Source organism: Elephantulus edwardii, unplaced genomic scaffold (genome assembly GCF_000299155.1).
Source record: "Elephantulus edwardii isolate Elephantulus edwardi_28Jun2011 unplaced genomic scaffold, EleEdw1.0 scaffold00017, whole genome shotgun sequence".
NCBI lineage: Eukaryota > Metazoa > Chordata > Mammalia > Macroscelidea > Macroscelididae > Elephantulus > Elephantulus edwardii.
In genome coordinates, this window is record NW_006399767.1 from 28,075,046 (window position 1) to 28,081,846 (window position 6,801).

General features: G+C 44.4%; 1 pseudogene; it reads right to left on the reverse strand.

Annotated features, from left to right (window-relative positions):
- Positions 1-6,247: 6,247 nt before the first annotated feature.
- LOC102859361 lies at positions 6,248-6,595 on the reverse strand (annotated as a pseudogene).
- Positions 6,596-6,801: the final 206 nt, after the last annotated feature.

The following is a 6,801-nucleotide window of genomic DNA, read 5'->3' on the forward strand; positions in this document are numbered from 1 at the left end:
TACTTTTCACAGCTGATGTTGAGCTTCTCCAATGGTTCTTTCTTCAGATGTAATTGATCTGATTCCTATGAAATATATGGAAAATGGCACTGGGAGCTTCTAGGATAGGAACCCCTTTGCTTTTCAAAGAATTTTCAAAGCAGCATTGCTCACTACCACCAGAGAAGGATTCATGTAACACCAGAAATACTGACAGTCATCTTGTTGGGGAGGGCGATATTAGGATAACTTGATATCTCAGTCACATAAGGACAAATATTGCATAGTGTCACTGTTGTAAAATGGGACTGATGTCAGGATTGAGGGGAGACTGAGAAAGAGGTGATGAATTATGTATACTGCATTGAAACAGATGAGGGAGAGAACTGTTTAAAAGGGATGTATGATTAGGTATTATTGTCATGACAGGAGTCCAGAATAAAAGCTGCATAGTGGAGTGGACTTGGGGGGAGGGATTGTATAATAGTGACATAATTTTTCTTTTACTTTTCAAAGAGAAGAGTGAATTGGGGCGGGGCGGGGGGAGGGATAAAAGTGCAACAACAAATGAATGGACATCCTCTGTAAACTTTCATTAAGATTAATAATAAAAAAAAAGCAACCCAACATAGGAACCAGTTCTCTGGTAGCATCACTGAGCTGCTAGATCCAGCCTTACCTGAAATTAATATACTATATTTTTATAAAATTGTGTTATTGTTATGTGCCATCGAATGACTTTCAACTTCTAGTGACATTATGTGCAATAGCTCTGAACCCTACCCTATCCTGAGCCAGTCATCTTTAAACTAGTTTGAAGTGTGTTGTCTCTCTCTTGTTGTAAGGTGCTGTCGAGTTGAGTATGGCTCATAGCGACCCTATGAACCAAAGATCTGAACTCTGTGCTATCCGGAGCCTTCCTTGCACTTCCTGACACACTAGAGCCCATTGCAGAAGTTATTGTGTCAATCCACCTGGTTGAGGGTCTTCTCCTTCATTGACCCTCCAGCCTTCCCAGCATCATGTCCTTCTTCAAGGAATAGCCCCTCCTAGCAACATGCCCAATATGAGGCGAAGCTTCATCATTCTGGCCTCCAAAGAGCACTCCAGCTGCACCCTCTCCTTGTAGCTAAAACATTCCTTCCTGAGACTTCTGGTCTGCAGTCCAGAGAATATTGAGTCACTCCCACATGGGACAGAAAGAAGAGCCCCTGACCTGTGGTGTGAAGCAGGGTTGCTGGAGATGGAGCACTGCTAGGACACTTTGTGCAAGGCAAGGGGAAACCAAGACCATCCGGTTCATGAGCAACATCTCGGGTTCCTGGCTGTTGAGGCCTTCAGGGAGACTGCTCCCTCAGGAGCAGGTGAGAACCCAAGTTTCCTCAAAGGAGAAGATTGTCTTGTTCAGAAGCTCTGGAGGCTCCACTAGCTCCACACAGCACTGCACTGTGTTGTGGACACTTAGAACACACCAGGTAAGCGTGGGCAACATGTATCACAGGCGGGGGCACTGCAGAGCCTTCTCTTACTCTGGCCCACACAGGACAAAACTAAGTAACGGAGAAGAAGTAGCAGAAGAGTTGGTGTTAAGAATGCTTCCCCTATCAAAAAGTCCACCTCCTTTTTGGAGATGGGGAGTTCAAGTTGCAGTGAATTCTCCTTCCATTTGAGAAGACTCAGGCATGCCTCAGACTTCTGCTCTCTATCATGTGTGCATGTTATTGAGACAAGTAGGGCACCTACAGCCTGTGACTTCTTTCTGTGGTTCCATGGATGACATAATATGGTCCTTCTAGCCATGATTTCCTGGGATTATGCAAATAAAGTGTTGGCCCATGAAGGAGTTTAGACAATTTGCCAACAATGCAAATAAGATTCATGGAATTTTATGAGACTGAGACCATGAAATAAGGTGTATGGAACTCTAAGAAGAGGATTGAACAGTTCTGCCAGTCCACTAGGCTTGAAATGAGCCATCCCAGAAGGGAGATGTCAGTACCATCAATAAGAACTAAGAGTCGAGTGTGGCTTTGGGTCCAGGGATACCTGTGCTGAGAATATCTTGCATCAACATAACACCAGAAAAGATGTGAGACAGACACTCTTATGAGAAGCAGCAGCAAATGCTGGTTAGTGTAGTAGAGAAATAGCTGTGGCAGTAGGCTCACTAAGTGAGCTGAGACTTAACTAGTGGAGTGAGGTATTTCTGGGTGTTGGAGCTAAATCTCTTTGTAACACTTACTCAAACAGAACAGAGACTTGGCAAAGGGGTTGAAGGACTCAAACGAGAGGCTTCCCTTCAGAACCAGCCCAGCAGCTGTACTGAACAAAGAATTGTATCCTGAGTTGTTTCTGATCTTGAATTGCAACCCTTTACTTCCCTGATAAACCCTACAACTATGAATGTTTTTTTTTGTTTGTTATGTGCCGTTGAGTGGCTTGCGACTCATAATGACCTATGTACAACATCCCTAAACTCTGCTCTGTCCTGAGCCAATCGCACTGTCTCTGACACTCTATCCCGATTATCCCAGTTACTGAATCAATCCACCTCATAGAGGGCCTTCCCCTCCTGTGCTGTCGCTCCACCCTCCCAAACATGAAGTCCTTCTCCAAGGACCAGTCTCTCCTCACATGTCCAAAGTATGTTAGATGAAGCCTCAGAATCCTTGCCTCCAAGGAGCCACCCGGTTTAACCCTTTTCCAGGACGAATCTGTTTGTTTTCCTAGCAGTCCATGGTACTCTCAATACTCTTCTCCAGCACCACAGCTCAAAGGCATCAGTTCTCCTTCTATCCTCCTTGGTCATTGTCCAACTCTCTGATGCATAACAAGTGATTGTGAAGACCATGGCCTGTATCAGATGCACCTTAGTCTCCAGAGAGACACTATTGCTCTTCAGTACTTTGGAGAGGTCCCTGACAACTATGAATAGAGTCTGTGAATTCTGTGTGACCGTTGCAGTGAATTATTGAATGCAGCAGAGAAGAAGAGAGTCCTGTGGGTTGGGCAGCTTGTGTTAGGATTGTAAAGACTTTGGAGAGTGGAGGTTATGTGTGACCTCCATTGACCTCATGGGAATCGGCTGTGAGTTGCTGCTGACCTTGATTCTCTCTCCTTGTACTGAAATCCCATCGGACCTGATGTCTGCATACCAGTTTTCTACCTTCTGGGCTACTCTGTGACATGATGACAAGGTGATGGGAGGAGCTACAAAGGCAGCATCCCCTGAGGCAGAATGGTAACCTTTCCTACTATCCCTGTGAGGAAGGAGCTCTGGTGGCCTAGTGACAAGAAGCTGCACTGCAATCCTGAAAGCATGCAATTTGAGGCCACCAGCTGCTCCACAGATAAAGATGAGCCATCTCCTCCTGTGTGATTAACTGCCTCTGAAAACTCACTGAAGGGTCAGCTATGGGTCAGTTCTGACTCTGTGATACACAACAACAACTACAACATCCCTGTCAGGTGCAAGTAAATGGTTTCTAATGTTTATCAGAATGGAAGTACACTTTATTTTCCAGATCAGCAACTGAATAGCAAACACCAAACTGAATTCATTTGCTCTATCAAGGAGACTACATTTGGAAAAGCAGCTGCAAATGGAGTCACCAGCTGATTAAGTTTGCAGTGCACCATCGTGATTGGCTGGGGTCCAGTTACTGTTTACTTTAGCCAACCAAAATCCTCCCTTCTTTGTGTCCTTTTCCTGGGATGCCAGGATTGCTTCTGGTTTTACTGTATTTATAAGTAGTGGGAGCTCAGATGGCTTCCTTGTGGCCTTTCCTGACTCTGTGAATCTTCCTCTTCTAGTCAGGAAGCCAATGATGTGGGTTTTCTGTCACCTGAAAAATTTTCCATTTCCTCTCAGGAATGTAAGTAATGATTGTTGGGTGGATAGGCATTGCGGGTCTGCTGTAAATGGAATCCACATCCCTTGACTGTTAGCTGTAAGGGTGGTGGCTTAAATCTACCCAGTAGTACTGCATGCAAAAGACCTGGCAATCTGCTCCTATAAAGATCATAGGCAACGAAGCCCTCTGGGGCAATTCTACTGCCACATGTGGATGGGTTCACCATGAGTCAGGATGAACTTGATGGCCCGGAGTTTGAATTTTGGTTTTGCTTTGTTTTCTGGGTGAGTTTAGGTGGAGCATTTAGTTTCCTCTTAGCTTCTGAAGTGTCGTTTCCACCTACCTACCACAGTGGCATCCTTTTCCCTGGGGGTTAGAGGTGAATCAGATCATCATAAATAGTTCTCTGTTTCTCACATGCTCAGTGACCCAGAAAAAAGGGCAGCAGGTTCCCAGGGAATGCTGGGCAGATAGACCACTGCTTGAGGACTCTGTGTGGTATGGTGACAAATGGAAAGCACTGGCTGCCTGGAGTTTATTTGATAGGCTTTGGGGGAATGAAGCAATCTTAACTCAGAAATGAGGTGGAGGGCCAGGAGTCTATGCCAGTGTGCCTCAGTGAAATCTTTATTCAAACTTACAAGGCTTTGGTTGTAGAAATAAAAACCTCAGCGAACTATTCTTTCATCTCAAACTATATTGTTATGTGGCTTCAAGTTGGAATTGACTTATAGCTGTGCCTCCAGTGCCTTTTTGGAGGCTGTAAATCTCACAGGAGGAGATTGCCCTTCTTTCTCCTATGGAACAGCTGACAGATTCAAGCTGCCTGCCTCTGGGTTGGCAGTATAACGGTCTTGTTTCTAGGCTGCGAGAGCTCTGTCCATCTCATGAGACCTCCTGATCAATTATCCACAGTCAAGGATTTGCGCTTTCCTTGACCTTCTTTCCCACCCACTCTCTGCTTATTAGGAAATGATCTTGCCCATTTTTTTCCACCTTACCTAGGCTGGTCCATCAAAGTGCCTCCTACTCACACTAAGATTAGAAATCCCATTTCAACAGCATCCCTCCAGCTAGAATTCCTAGACCACAGAGAGCAGCCAGCAGAGTTTTGTTTTGATAAATTTTTATTTTATACTGGTTTGCTTACAAAGTACATTGTTTTTCATACTGAATCTTTCCCATTTCCTTTATCCATCAAATTGCACTACCCTACAATTACCCTTTTGCCCGTTCTCAACCCTCTGTTCCTACCTCCCCCCCCATTTGGATCCTCATACACATTTTACTGGTTATCTTCCTATTTCTACAATAATAGTCTTATACAGTATTTGTCCTTATGGGACTGAATTAGTTCACTTAGCATAATGTTCTCTCGTCTCTCCCAAGTTATGAAGTAATTTTTTAAATCATTACTCCTGCATTCTGCATAGTTTTCCATCCTGTGAAAGTACCACAATTTCTAAATCCATTCAATTGTGGTTGGACATTTGGGCTGTTTCCATGTTCTTGCAATTGTGAATACACTGCTGTGAACATTGGTGTACAAACAGCAGAGTTTATTTTAAAGATTTAGGAGAAGTTAATAAAAGGCCAGTGTTTAAATCCACAACCAACACTCATGATAACAGCAGTTAAGAAATCAAAAGAGAAAGCTGAGCACAGAGTGAGCAGCACAAATAAAATTTGAGTGAGAATTATTATTAAAGTAAAAAATAAATAAATAAATAAATAAATAAATAAATAATATTAATTTTGCAAGGAGCAGAGTGCCTTGGTGGGGAGCAGCAAGCCCTCTGTGAGACCCACCCATCAGGAGCAAGTAGGACAGCAGAAATTTGAGTGAGGTACTTAGGGGGGAATCACTGCTGGACCAATTGTGAGACCCCTTCACCTTAAGCAGGAGGGAGTGAGACAGCTGGAGCTCGACTGAGGTGGCAGATCCAGTTCTCGAGGGGAAAACTAAGGCTTCCTGGTTTTCCATTCATGTTCCCCCCTGCACACACACCCCCATCCCGTGTGGGTCTGCATGCATATTCCCTCCCAGCCTCTGTATGCATCTGCAGGTGTGCCCACTCTATGTGCATCGGCATGTGCACCCACCCTACCTGCATCCATGTGCGTGCCTGCCCAACCCTCTTTTGGAGCAGTGACATCAGATCAAGGACTGGCTATCACCTCAGGCATGAAAAACTCTACCACAACTATGCTGTGAAAGAAGCAGGCTACCTCATTTCCTACACAAGCCCAAAGCAAGATATTACCTCCCCCCACCCCCAATGACACAATATCAATGGATTTCCTGAAGCCAGAAAGTCTGATGAAACTTTCTGACACAGAATTTAAAAGAACAATGATTGAATATTTTCCTTTTTTTTAAATACATAAAAGGGCTTTATTTGCGGGAAGTGGGCTCAGTTGAACAAGCTGAAGCCCATGTTGTCATCTGACTCCTCAGACTCCTACTTCTTCTCTTCTTTCTTCTCCTCTGCTGCAGCTCGGGCAGAGCCAGCAGCAGGTGCTACAGAACCAAGGGCTGTGGAGATGGCCACAACATCACTAGCAGGCATGCTGGCAAGTTTACCAATACCCTGGGCAATGGCATCTTCAATGTTCTTCCCACTTAGATCACTGATGACCTTGATGAGCCAGTCATCATTGGCCTCTATTCTCATGCTGTCCAGAATCTTCTTGATGTCATTGGTGCTGGGGGAGGAATTGTCCTCAAGGGCAGCCAGGATATAGGAGGTGATGTAACACATTTTGGCAGTGGCGGTAGGCGGGCCTTGCATGTGCAACGTCCTGATTGAATATTTACAATGGGTTAAAGATAAACTTGAAGAATTACAAGACATTGCAAGCAAAAACCAAGTGGAGCTTAAAAAAAAAAATCCAAAACGAGGAAGATAAAACAAACAAGGCATTAGAGGCACTGGAAAAACAAGAAGCTATGATGCTAAATATGAAG